Source organism: Gigantopelta aegis, chromosome 4, assembly GCF_016097555.1.
Source record: "Gigantopelta aegis isolate Gae_Host chromosome 4, Gae_host_genome, whole genome shotgun sequence".
NCBI lineage: Eukaryota > Metazoa > Mollusca > Gastropoda > Neomphalida > Peltospiridae > Gigantopelta > Gigantopelta aegis.
Genome location: NC_054702.1, coordinates 120454787 through 120468709, shown reverse-complemented (window position 1 = coordinate 120468709; position 13923 = coordinate 120454787). Strand labels below are relative to the sequence as shown.

Below are 13923 nucleotides of genomic sequence, written 5' to 3'. Positions count from 1 at the left end.
TTAGACCATTGTTTTGGCTTCGTACACAATAAATGAAACATATCCAACGTTAATTTTCTCATATGATATATTTGACAAAAGGTAGGTTTTCTTTATTTTTTTAAACTTAAACTTAATATTTTTTGTAGAATTATGAAAAATTTAAATATACTGACCTGTAAACAGCGTTGTTTGCTTGTTGTAGAAATTTAACAGGGGTCAAGGTTAGTAGACCAGTTTTTATTTTAGTGTGGCGAAGCATTGTAATAATATAGATAATTTTGAATTTGAATGACGTCAGAATTCCAATGACGTCACTTTGCACCTCCTAAACTGGGTACATGACGTTTCCGTTTTAAGAATACTGGAAAAAATCAATGCAAAATTCCTATTGATTTTTTTTTTTTTTTTTTCGAACATTACTGAAGCACCTGAATGTTTTTGAAGAAAATTCTGTGATTAATAAAACTATCTTTTACGAAATATGGATTTCAAGTGAAATTACGGTAAGATATGCTATATTTATTGTGTACAAAGCCAAAACAAGGGCGCGAAAAGTGACTGTCGTCGACCTTAACTTTAGTTTTCCCGTGAAATCAGCTGCTTTTGCAAGCTACACGTTTTTAACTGCAAAAACACTTGTTATTCTCTTATTGGTTGGATTTTTTGTCAACAAATTGTTATTGTCAGTTGTGATTTGTGAATTCATCATTATTAGCATAACCAGTGGCGTAACGGGAACATTTGTTTCTTGGGGGCGTTTTGTTAAAATATGGAATTATGCATTAGTTTTACCCATTTTTCACCCACTATGAAAATAAACATATATTTATGCATGCACCTTACAGCTTTCTTTAAATTAAAAAAAGAAACCCGATGGAAATTTATAGGGAAGTACGTCTACATCACTCCCCTGAAAACGCCACCGAGAAGTAGCGGAAGTACAACGAACTATTTCTCAATGCGGCGGTACGTAGTCGTGCACCGGCTAGTTATGCAAATCAACATCCGGTCTTGAAATGCAAAATTGATTGATTGATTTATTTATTTTTCATAATTTGCGTGATTTAAAGGAGGGTAATAAATAAAATACCACACTCGTTTTCGCTAGATATCATTTTTACGAAACTCGTGAACTTCCCAAACGTATCTGACCTCACTTTCGTTCGGTCAGATACGTTTGGGAAGTTCACTCGTTTCGTAAAAATGCTATCTAGCGAAAACTTGTATAGTATTCTATATTTAATATCATAACATGTTATGACGTTGTCAGATTAAGTTATATCCTTTCACCCCTCTAGGTGTTACTAATTACGTAACGCTCTAGGGGTAGAGGAAGAGGGTACTGTGTTCGATTTACGTAACATTTTTCAAGACTATATGTTATTTTTATTCATTACTTAGACCTAAAAAGGTGTTTTTTTGGAAATGCGCGGTCAGTCTAGGATCGATCCCCATCGGCGGGTATACAAAAAGACCATGGTATGTGATATCCTGTCTGTGGGATGGTACATATAAACAATCCATTGCTAAAAAAAAATGTAGCGGGTTTCCAAGGTGCGTGTGCAGAGATTTCAGCGGGGTTGGGGTTATAGACTGTGTTAAGCGAAGTTTACATGAGGCCATAGTCCACCAAAAATAAATAAAATACCACACTCGTTTTCGCTAGATATCATTTTTACGAAACTCGTGAACTTCCCAAACGTATCTGACCTCACTTTCGTTCGGTCAGATACGTTTGGGAAGTTCACTCGTTTCGTAAAAATGCTATCTAGCGAAAACTTGTATAGTATTCTATATTTAATATCATAACATGTTATGACGTTGTCAGATTAAGTTATATCCTTTCACCCCTCTAGGTGTTACTAATTACGTAACGCTCTAGGGGTAGAGGAAGAGGGTACTGTGTTCGATTTACGTAACATTTTTCAAGACTATATGTTATTTTTATTCATTACTTAGACCTAAAAAGGTGTTTTTTTGGAAATGCGCGGTCAGTCTAGGATCGATCCCCATCGGCGGGTATACAAAAAGACCATGGTATGTGATATCCTGTCTGTGGGATGGTACATATAAACAATCCATTGCTAAAAAAAAATGTAGCGGGTTTCCAAGGTGCGTGTGCAGAGATTTCAGCGGGGTTGGGGTTATAGACTGTGTTAAGCGAAGTTTACATGAGGCCATAGTCCACCAAAAAATACATTTCAATTTTTTTAAAGCTTGGGCAAGTAAGGGTTTCGACCTCCAATACCCTTCCCCTGCACATGCACCCGATTCCTCTCTAAGATTATATGTCAAAATTACCAACTGTTAGACATCCAACAGCAGATGGAAGGAAGGATAGGATATGTTTTATTTAACGACGCACTCAACACATTTATATTTACGGTTGTATGGGGTCGGATGATTATTAAATCAATATGCTCTAACTTTGATGTCGTTAAACACCCCCTCCCCTAACTTTACCCTTTCAAAATTAAGAAGTGAAAACGTTCATTGTCTACTTTAGTATATTTTATTTAAAAAATATATACATGATTAATGTGTTACTAGTGCTTTGCCGAGCTATGGCGGCACAGGCGACAAATGAAGCGTATACGTTTGACGATATCCGTTCATAGCGAACACACACGAGTTTTTTAAAAGTGCATTAAAGCTTGTATTTCACATTTGTACATGATGTTATAATATGGTAACCGTCTAAATACAGTTAACGAATCAAAACCATGATATAACTGTTTTGTACCATGACCAACACTGTGACAGCGGTCATGAAGCCACACCCATCGTATGACGTAATCACTTTCGTGCCAATTTACTTCAGTTGATCTTGCGTCAGTTGTGCGCTAGCGGTGACGTGATTTGGCTGGAAAACGGATTCGACGGATTTATTTTTAGATCTTGACGATTTATTGCAGCTGGCTTCCAGTATGGAAAATGATTACTTGGATGACCTAACATTATCTCAAACCTGTGACAGATGAGATTATCGAACGTTTAATTTCTGAGCAGCAGAACAAAATACAAAAATACGAGATTGGCGATTGAAATGTTCAACGCATGGCAGGAATTTCCTGAGTCATGTTATGATTAGCGAAGAGGTGTTTTTTTTTCCCATTAATGTATCGTATACATTTTGTGTAGCTTTCACGTGTGATTTCTTCAAACGATCTAAATATGATTGCCAGAATAATCTGCGGCTTCCAGCACAAAAGTAGTACGAGTTGGGGGGGGGGGGGGGGGGGTAGTAGGCGTGGCTTATTTTTGGGGGGTTCATAGAGATATGAACGAAAAAAAGTAAACACCTCTGGACCAATCAGATTGCCGTGAAGTGTATAAGACGCAAAGAAAATTTAATTATACTTGCATGAACCAAAATATAATTGTGGTCAATTTTTAAATGAACGCAACGAGTCGATTGGCTTAGAGGAATGATCATTTGGCATTGTTGTACTTTAGGACACATTTGGTTTTTTAAAAATATTTTTGAGGTCAAAGTTAGATCAGTGCCAAATTAGACAATATCCAGAAGTTGTTTTTCAAAACACTAAATTAGGCATATATTTACCTAAAAATGGTCGAAACGTTTAAGAGGCGAATGCCCCAATTTAGACGTCAACTTAAGTTCAAGATCAAAGTAAAATAGCATTCACGAAATACAATAAATCAGTGCTCTACAAAGCAAGTTCAAATTTACTCTTCCCTGGCCAGTAAAGTATAATATTTTAGTCGCCAGCCACTTATATTTAGTAGCCTATACTTGTAATTAAATCGATTCATTTGCCATTTTACGGCACATTACTAATGTCGTAATTGTTATTAGGAACGCATTCGAATGAACCCATGAAGGGGTTATTCCTAGTTGTTTAATAGTAATTACAAGTTACTGTTTGTGTCCGGTTCCACTGAAACAGTGAACGACTATTAACTATCATTATCAAATTCCGCACCCAATAATTTTACTAAACGAAATTAAGCGAATTACTAGTTTAATGGTACTGCTAAGATATATGCATTTAAATGGCAGTATTCATTAAAAGTTAAATAAAATCATTGTGTTACTAGTAGTTACCAATCGGCTACCTTACTTTTGGTTTAAATATTTATTTTCGTCACATACTGCCTTGTAAATCCATAAATACTGCTTTGTAAATAGTTGTCTTTAAAGCAGTCTAAAGTCGAGTCATGAAAATAGAAACATGTTATCCTCCATGGGTGAACATGACGCCCGACATGATTAAAACAACATTCACGATTGGAGACGTCGTTATCGTGGAGGGATCCTTTATCACGATAAGCACGAGACTATTCGCAGCATAACACATTTATAAGTAGACATTTAAAATAATTAACGTTCGAGTTTCAAACAGACCAGGGCCCGGCAACACAAAGCACTCGTAACACTTACGTCAGACGTACACCATGCATAATGTGAGGCGTACGTCTGACGTAAGTGTTACGAGTGCTTTGTGTTACCGGGCCCAGGGGCGTAACTACGTGTACGCAATGTTTACAGATTAAAGTCAAATTATTGGACAGTCGCCAACTGGCGAATATGATTTTATTTTTTAGACGCCAGGGAATGTTTTTAGTCGCCATGGCGAGTATTTTACTCGCTTTGTAGAGCACTGATAAAAAATCTCCAAATTGGGTCATTCCATGTCAAATCAACAAATATTTGAGGTCGCCCACGCACTTCGGTCTCAGGTTCACTTGACATTTGTACCAAACATGCCTCAGTTATCCACATAAACAAATCTCAGGTTTGAGCTCTGTATTTCAAATAGTTTTGAAATAATGGACATTTTCCTAACTGGTAACAGTTAAATTTAGCTCAAAAATGGCCGCCATAATTTTCCTGCTACATTTCAAGACCTATTATCTCAGGACATGATGGACTTAGAGCCCTGAAAGTTTGCATGGGCACCAAGGAGATTATAAAGGACTGATTTGTAGCAGACTGGTACTTTTCAGTCATCATACTGAATGACTGGATACAAATGAAAAATGTCAGAAATGCAAGTTTATTTCACGAGCACCCATTTTCCAGACTCTCAAACAATGTCTCACATTCACTGCACACACATAATTTTATTTGTCTATGAAGTCCACCCCAATCACTGCATAACTGTAAAGTTTTACATCTATGTGCTGTTTAGTTATGGAATAACACCCTTCCGAAATCAGAAAAATGTCGGATTGGGAACATTTTCAATGACAAAAAACCCAATGTGGGTTAACTTCAAAAATCAGGAAACTGAGCTCAATTTATAGCTAATGTTTGTGTGTGCCAAATTTCATTATCCATATAGAAGCCCTTCTTGGAAAATTTATCTTTCAATTATGCATGACTTCACCATATGCAAAGCATTTCGGAGGATATAACCAGTTACATGGTTAATGTATTTTCTCATTATAAAACACCCACATTTCAGTCACTTTGCTACTTATATAGATTTAAGATTAGTAATTGTTTACAGGATGAAATATTTTCTTCAATAACACCAAAAACATAAGCTCATTTAACCCCCTGGAATTGGAATCAGTGAAGTATTTTTACTGTTGCTTGTATAGTATGACCACGAGTACAAACAATTTTTTTAGAAACCTCACAAACTGAAAGTATATATTAGAAAAATTTCCAAAACAGAATGATGTCCAAATATTTAAGATTGACATTGGTGAAATCTGTGGCTTTTTTTTCTTCTTTTTTTTGTACATGTGCTTATGGATCTGAAGACCAAGTCATCGAACTAAGTTCTGTAGAAAACAAGAACTGAAACTTTCTGATCTAGATGATAATATCAAAGAACTTCGAACAGACCTTGAAAATGGGACCGTGTTTACATCATAAGCAAATCTATATCACGAAATATGTCTTCTTCCAGAAATCATGTTGTGATCCCAGGAAGGTTCACAATAAATCTGTGACTAAGGGTCTTAAAACACTAACAGTGAACAAGCATTTGAGATAGACCTGCTAACAGTAATAAATAAGGATTTTAGAAATAAAAAACCAGCACTGCCTGTCAGCTGGAAACGGTGTGAAATTGGAAAGTATGTTGCCTGTCTATATGATAGAAAGTGGTGGGTTGGTCATATAAGAAATATATCCAAGATTTTCAAATTTCATCCATGCATCCTCATGGTCCAGTAAGATCATTTCATTGGCCAGAAAGAGAAGACAACTGCTACGTGTCACTCCAGTGTATTCTGTGTCTACTAAATGCACCAACCACAACAAATGGCCGCCAGTATTATCTGGATGAAAAGGATGAAAGACAAAACAAACCTGGTATGAACTGTAGTCACAACACTGTTTCTAAAGATGAAAAGCTAATAACTTAATAAAGACTACATGACACTCTTACATGGTATTAAATACATACATACATATACATCCATCCATTCATTCATACATATAATACTGCATACATACAAGTACGCATGTGTACACACACACACACACACACAAAATGACGTTTGATCCATTATATTTTTGAAATGTCAGCAGTTTAACAATGAGAAAATATTTTAATAATACAACTAGTTATACCCTCAGAAATGCTTTATGGATGCTGAAATCATGCATAATTGAAAGACATATTTCCCAAGAAGGGCTTCTATATAGATGATGAAATTTGGCACACACAAACTACATCACACTAGCTATAAAATGAGCCGTTTCAGGATTTTTGAAGTTAACCCACATTAGTTTTTTTGTCATTGAAAATGTTCCCAATGTGACATTTTTCTTATTTCGGAAGTGTGTTATTCCATAACTAAATAGCACACAGATGTATCCCTTTACAGTTATGCAGTGATTGGGGTGGACTTCATAGACAAATAAAATTATGTGTGTGCAGTGAATGTAAGACATTGTTTTCGAGTCTGGAAAATGGGTGCTCGTGAAATAAACTTGCATTTTCGACATTTTTCATTTGTATCCAGTCATTCAGTCTGATGACTGAAAAGCACCAGTCTGCTATAAACCAGTCCTTTATAATCTCCTTGGTGCCCATGCAAACTTTTAGGGCTCTAAGTCCATCATGTCCTGAGATAATAGGTCTTCAAATAGAGCAGGAAAATTACGGCAGCCATTTTTCAGCTAAATTTAACTCATACCATAGTTAGGAAAATGTCAGTTACTTCAAAGCTATTTGAAATACAGAACTCAAAACTTGAGATTTGTTCATGTGGATAGCCGAGGCATGTTTGGTACAAATTTCAAGTGAATCTGAGACCGAAGTGAGTGGGCCATTTGTTGATTTGACATGGAATGACCCAATTTCATCCTATCAAAGTAATAGTTTTTGCCAACCTCTCAATTCTTCTTTGGTTTTTGCATCTTTGGAAGGTAGGGGCGGGACGTAGCTCAGTTGTAAATCGCCCACTTGATGTGGTGCATATAAAAAATCCCTTGCTACTAATGGAAAAATGTTGTGAGTTTTCTCTCTCTCTAAGACTATATGTCAGAATTATCAAATGTTTGACATCCAATAGCCGATGATTAATAATCAATATGCTCTAGTGTATTCTTTGAAAAAAAAAAAAAATAATAATAATAACCTTTGGAAGGTGTAAACTTGACATCATTAACATTAAAAAACCATCAAAAATGGTAATAGACATATCGAATACATTATTACCTATGACAAATTGTTGATCGCTGTCACAAGTCAAATGAGTATATTATTTATAAGGTATATTTGTTTTTTAATGAGCTACACTGCCACTGTGTTTTGGTATTTATTTATAGTATGACATTAGGACAGTGACACTGAGTAATGAACAATATTAGCTTGGATAATGATTACAGGTGGTGAATGTGGAAGACGGTCGTGAAGTGTGGTGTGGTGCATGCATTGTGAGCTTGGGATGTGAGTAGTTTTGATGAATAAAAGCAGTGTACTCGGATGGGTTGGTCACTCTGACAATAATTTTTGGAAGTGTGTTTTAAGCTGGTACAAGAGCGTGAGTAGATGAATCTATTTTATTTTGAATGTTAAATAATTCATTATAGATGTTATAATTAATGTGGATTTGTGGAATTTTATATATTTATCCTGTGTAAATAGAGAAATTAACCCAAGTAGAAACTGAATTGGAGAAAGTTTTACATATAGATGAAAGGAATGTATTAGTTGGACACATAAGCATTTGAAATCTATGAATGTAGAATATATGTGCATACAGAAGGTTAATATGCAGATGATATGAATGTGTGATGTTTAAATCTTTTATTGTAGTTTTAATCCACATGGGATAGGAGATGTAGTCTGGTTTCTCCTCTGTCTCAGCGAAGCACTCTTAGTATTGTAAGAGGAACTGATGTGCTTGCTGGTTGGAACGGGACAAATCAGTACTGGATGACGGTAGTTGACTCAACGGTTGGAGAAACTCATCCAACATGGTGATGGGTGGTGGTGTGTGCATCCAATAGATGGGGGTGCCTGGTAATGAGGAACATTGGCTTGGTTTATGTGGTTCTATTTGGAGAAATCTGTGAACATTTAGTTTAAACTTTGTGTTCTTTATTGAACTGTAGAAACAGGAATATTACATGGACAATGGAAACGAACTATATTGTAGGGTATAACAGTACATTGTTTATTGTTATTTGATATATATATGTGTAAATAGTGTGTTGAAATGATTGGAATGCATTGAATGGTGGGATGAAAGATGGTGTGAAAGGGTATGGTATGGTTATGTGCATATATATTTAATATTGTTTACTTTCATTAAATTTATTGTTTCAACATTGTGTCGTGTTATTCATCCTAGTTACTAGTACGTGACAATCGCCTATGACTGGGTTTTCGGAGTCCAGTTCATTTTGAACTACACTCAGATAATCAATATATTGCAACATCATTTACATGCAAGACATACTAGCAGCGAGAACAAGTCAATTACAACTAAGACAAGGTTTTGAAATTAGTGATGCTTCAGGTGAAAAGGAATTCATTTATAACAACGTTTTTATTAACTGAGATATTGCATCATCATTTAAATCCAACATGGCTACGAAAATAGTCACAACAATATAGAAATGGCCATATATTACATTTTATTTTACCCTCCCCCCCCACCCCTTGGTTTTATTTAAAGGAGTTCAATTATCGCATTCACCATCTAATACCGACACATTTTATTATGGATTGAATCGAGGATGGCTATCAAAAAGACTCTATATTTTGCTACACCTTAGACAATCATTTTAAAACCAACTGCTCAGTTTTAATGTACACCTATTCATTTTTGCAATGCCTGTAAGCAATTCACAATTCAACCTCGCTGTGATACATGTGTATATGCACGCACATCATAACAGGTGACTGAAGTTTAGTTTTTATCTGAAACAATTTGTCTCAGAATCTTTTTAATTAATCCAAAATCAACATTTTCCACCATAACATTCACATATTCCCAGGATACGAGAAAACAAAATCAATGTTGCCCAAAAAAACCCTGAAAATACACCACCCAACGATCAGTGGTCTTATATATTAAACGTCTTCACTTCCATCCTCCTCAGACTACTTCTTAGTTCTACACACACAGAAAACTAGACGCTAACTCAGCGGTTAACAGAAAGCAATACGCCAACTCGGCGGTTAACAGAAAGCTATACGCCAACTTAGCGATTAACAGAAAACTATACACTAACTCGGCGGTTAATAGAAAACTATACGCTAACTCAGCATTTAACAGAAAACTATACGCCAACTCGGCAGTTAACAGAAAACTATACACCAACTCGGCGGTTAAGAGAAAACTATACGCCAACTCGGCGGTTAACAGAAAACTATACGCCAACTTGGCGGTTAAGAGAAAACTATACGCCAACTCGGCGGTTAACAGAAAACTATACGCCAACTCAGCGGTTAACAGAAAACTATACACCAACTCAGTGGTTAACAGAAAACTATGCTAATTATACGCTAACTCGGCGGCTAACAGAAAACTATACGCCAACTCGGTGGTTAACAGAAAACTATACGCCAACTCAGCGGTTAATGCCAACTCAGCAGTTAAGAGAAAACTATACGCCAACTTAGCGGTTAACAGAAAACTATATGCTAACTCAGCGGTTAACAGAAAACTAAAGTAACTCAGCGGTTAACAGAAAACTATACGCCAACTCAGCGGTTAACAGAAAACTAAAGTAACTCAGCGGTTAACAGAAAACTATACGCCAACTTAGCGATTAACAGAAAACTATACACTAACTCAGCGGTTAATAGAAAACTATACGCTAACTCAGCGTTTAACAGAAAACTATACGCCAACTCGGCAGTTAACAGAAAACTATACACCAACTCGGCGGTTAAGAGAAAACTATACGCCAACTCGGCGGTTAACAGAAAACTATACGCCAACTCGGCGGTTAAGAGAAAACTATACGCCAACTCAGCGGTTAAGAGAAAACTATACGCCAACTCGGCGGTTAAGAGAAAACTATACGCCAACTCGGCAGTTAAGAGAAAACTATACGCCAACTCAGCGGTTAACAGAAAACTATGCTAATTATACGCTAACTCAGCGGTTAACAGAAAACTATACGCCAACTCGGCGGCTAACAGAAAACTATACGCCAACTCAGCGGCTAACAGAAAACTATACGCCAACTCGGTGGTTAACAGAAAACTATACGCCAACTCAGCGGTTAATGCCAACTCAGCGGTTAAGAGAAAACTATACGCCAACTTAGCGGTTAACAGAAAACTAAAGTAACTCAGCGGTTAACAGAAAACTAAAGTAACTCAGCGGTTAACAGAAAACTATACGCTAACTCAGCGGTTAACAGAAAACTAAAGTAACTCAGCGGTTAACAGAAAACTATACGCCAACTCAGCGGTTAACAGAAAACTAAAGTAACTCAGCGGTTAACAGAAAACTATACGCCAACTTAGCGATTAACAGAAAACTATACGCTAACTCAGCGGTTAATAGAAAACTATACGGTAACTCAGCTTTTAACAGAAAACTATACGCCAACTCAGCGGTTAACAGAAAACTAAAGTAACTCATTCGTCAACATGCACATTTGGGATCCAAAGAGGCCATTTTTGTTGAAAAGCCACACCAAATAAAAAAAACTTTGTTTTATTTAATGACACCACTAAAGCAATTGATTTAGTAATCATCAGCTACTGAATGTCAAACATTTGGTAATTTTGACATATAGTCTTAGAAAGAAAAATCGCTACATTTTTCCATTAGTAGCAAGGAATATTTTAAAAGAACCATCCCATAGACAGGATAGCACATACTACCACCTTTGATATACCATGGTGTACTGGCTGGAACGAGAATTAGCCCAATAGGCCCACACCAAATTAGTTGCATAGTTTCAGTGCTAGAACTGATTTCAGTCCATATAGTGATTTCACTCAACTTATTTCCGTGCTTATATCCAATTAAGGTTCAAACAAACTGTCCTGGGCACACACCTCAGCTATCTGGGCTGTCTGTCCAGGACAGTCGGTTAGTTGTTAATAGTTAGTGGTTAGTGAGAAAGAAGAGGGTGTAGTGGCCTTACACGTACCCATCGAGTCGTTAAAACCCGCTCTGGGTGGGAGCCGGTACCAGGCTGTGAACCCTGTACCTACCAGCCTTATGTCCGATGGTTTAAGCATGGCACCACCAGTCCACATGGTGAAAACTGCAGTGAATAATGGGACAACAGCAAACAAAATGAAATAGTTGCTGGCCTGTGCCCAAAAGCAATAAATCATCAAAATTCTGCCAAAATATTTATATGGCAAAACTTAGATGTTGGTATGCATATGTTACTAGAGAAACTTCATAGCTTGTTGCTATGGGTGTTCAAATTAAAAGTGTTGGTGAGTGTACATAGTCAGACAGTTAGGCCAGCTATGATTGGGTGGCGTATTTTCAAAATCAAATACTTTTGTGAGCAACATCTCTTTGTTCACATATGTGTCCCATAAATATTTAGCTATTTTGTGTGATATTATAACTGAATATATATAGTAGTAACTGCAAAATGTTTGGTGAGCAAAGTTGCTTTTGAAAAAATTACATTTGTGCTGAGACAAACTGTTATGGTCAGTGAAATGCACATTCACTATGAAGAGAATAAAAATTCAAATGATAAAGACTGATTCCACTGTTCTTACTATCATCATCATCATCATCATCATCATTGCCCATTAATCTCAGTAATGAAGGCACTCTAGCAGGGTATGACAAATATTTTGAAGTCACTAGCCACAGGGCTAGTGGGTTTATGAAAACCACTAGCCCACCAAGATAAATCACTAGCCCAAATTCCTGATCAATTATAACTGGATTTTTATCTAATTTTTGTAACAAAAGTAAAGTTTGTTTTATTTAACGACGCCACTAGAGCACATTGATTTTTTATCTTATCATCGGCTATTGGACGTCAAACATATGGTCATTTTGACACTTTTAAAGAGGAAACCCGCTGTCGCCACATAGGCTACTCTTTTTTTCGACAGGCAGCAAGGGATCTTTTATTTGCGCTTCCCACAGGCAGGATAGCACAAACCATGGCCTTTGTTGAACCAGTTATGGATCACTGGTCGGTGCAAGTGGTTTACACCTACCCATTGAGCCTTGCGGAGCACTCACTCAGGGTTTGGAGTCGGTATCTGGATTAAAAATCCCATGCCTCGACTGGGATCCGAACCCAGTACCTACCAGCCTGTAGACCGATGGCCTGCCACGATGCCGAATTTTTGTAACATTACACATTTACGAGTATAACAGTAAAATAAAACAAACACTTAAATCATGTTGTAACTTTCAGGTTTTTTGTTGTGTCGTATGTTTGGTCTTTTGTCAAGTGTGATCCATCGTCATTGTCCCGTGTCCCCCCCCCCCCCCCCCCCCCCCCCCCCCCCCCCCCCCCCCCCCCCGGGAAACATAATTGAGCAAACTCCTATGGTATCTAAACCCACTATCAAAATAATTAAAGTTAAATAAGTGTACGACAGTGTGACACACGGTAATAGATGGTTCAGTGTATTTGGTAGTGGGTTATACTTAAGACTTCAGACCAGTTTTTACATGCCTATGTCCACTAGGGTTCAGGCATGTCCCCCCTGGTCTTATCCCTGGCATGGCCAGCGATTCGACCAGGGGGAGAGGGTTAGAGGTGGGATAATTTTGACTTTATAACTAAGTACATGGGGGGCTTTAAAAGGATATGTATGTTATTGGTATATAAAACATTTAGTCGACACTGTTTTTGATCGGGCTACCTAAAGTTTGTATTATAATTATTATATACTTAAATTTTACTTAGCCCTGGAGGAAAGGTGACCGATCAGGGTGGGCATTTAGGGCCTACTATTTATGTCGCCACAAACGGTGATACCAATTGCTGAAATACTGGGCATCATCCCGTGTCAGACCGATATCAAAAGAATATAACGGCGACATCTAATCCGTTGTTAATTGATGAATAAAAAAGGTATTATCTTGTATCCGCAGCTATGATGCATTATCCAAACCGCTACACGTAATAGGCCAAGCCGAGTCATTGCATGTGCGGTTACCCTTGAAGTAAATTGTTTTCCTGATTGCCGATAACCACATGTAAGCGAAGTCTTAAATTAGAAAACAATAGGTAAATAAAACAAACACTGAAATTCAAAGCATAACTGGGGTTTACTTGATTGAGATTAACCTGTTGTCGCGATTGATGATTTCCAAGTTCTTAGCCTAAAACATATGTGCGAGATTAACTACCATGTGATGTGTCCAACCAATCAACACACGCATGTCATTAGACTTATTTCCTGTGCCAGAAACTTGAAAGGGAAAAGTAAACAATGCATGCTGTAACTGTGATGATGTAGAGATAGCATGCTACTGCAGTTTGCAGACCTAGTTCAAGTGGATTATTATTATGTACTGATTGTGTTGTTGATATTATTCGATGAC

The 13923-nt window shown here is 37.0% G+C and overlaps 1 long non-coding RNA gene across 1 annotated transcript; it reads left to right on the top strand.

Moving 5' to 3' along the window:
* Positions 1-7500: 7500 nt before the first annotated feature.
* LOC121371925 lies at positions 7501-8739 on the top strand. Its single transcript, XR_005957847.1, has 2 exons — positions 7501-7953; positions 8229-8739. It is a non-coding gene; the product is annotated as an uncharacterized LOC121371925 (long non-coding RNA).
* The last annotated feature ends 5184 nt before the right edge of the window (positions 8740-13923 follow it).